General features: G+C 57.8%; 1 pseudogene; it reads right to left on the bottom strand.

Moving 5' to 3' along the window:
* LOC102770470 overlaps positions 1 to 501 on the bottom strand; it is a 7,192-nt pseudogene extending 6,691 nt beyond the window's left edge.
* Positions 502 to 728: the final 227 nt, after the last annotated feature.

Raw genomic sequence — 728 nt, 5'->3', positions numbered from 1 at the left:
CCCAGGCTCTGTTCCTTGGATGGCCAGCAACCAGGAGAACCTCTGCAGTTTCCACCGGGGCCTGGGACAACACTGAATTTACACGGGACTGTTCTCCTCCCAAAGGTAGGCCCGCCCAGCCCAGCCAGTGTGGCTCAGTGGCTGAGCATCCACTTATGAACCAGGAGGTCACAGTTGGATTCCCGGTCAGGGCACATGCCCGTGTTGTGGGCTCGGTCCCCAGTGTGGGGCGTGCATGGGGCAGACAATCGATGATTCTCTCTCATCATTGATTTCCTCTCTCTCTTCCTCTCCCGTCTTCTCTGAAATCAATGAAAATATTATTTTAATAAAGGTAGGCCAGGAAGCCCAGACTCACTCTGAGCTCTGCTGCCTTCATGTGGGCACTGGCGGCCCCTCACATTCCAGAAGGACGGGGAGCCTTTTGAACTTATCCCTTCTGATCTTCTGGCTCAGCTGTAGCTGGGCGCACAGGAGCTGGGTGCCCACAGGCGCTGGCATAGCCCCAGACCGCGCATGCTAATTATGTGCTAGGGAAGCGCCCTGCCCCCACCCAGACTTCTGTATTCTGCTGGGCCCAAGGGCACACATGCAGAGGGGCAGGCTGCAGTGTGGGAAGTGGTCTAGGGCAGTGACTCGCCCAAGGTCACAGGGCAAGTTGGCCAAGGGGTGCATGAGGGTACAGTCTGGAGTCTTCACAGGCCTCTCCCTGCACAGCAGAGGCCTGG

Source organism: Myotis davidii, unplaced genomic scaffold, assembly GCF_000327345.1.
Source record: "Myotis davidii unplaced genomic scaffold, ASM32734v1 scaffold898, whole genome shotgun sequence".
In the NCBI taxonomy this organism is placed as follows: Eukaryota; Metazoa; Chordata; class Mammalia; order Chiroptera; family Vespertilionidae; genus Myotis; species Myotis davidii.
This window is presented reverse-complemented; position numbering and strand designations above follow the sequence as displayed.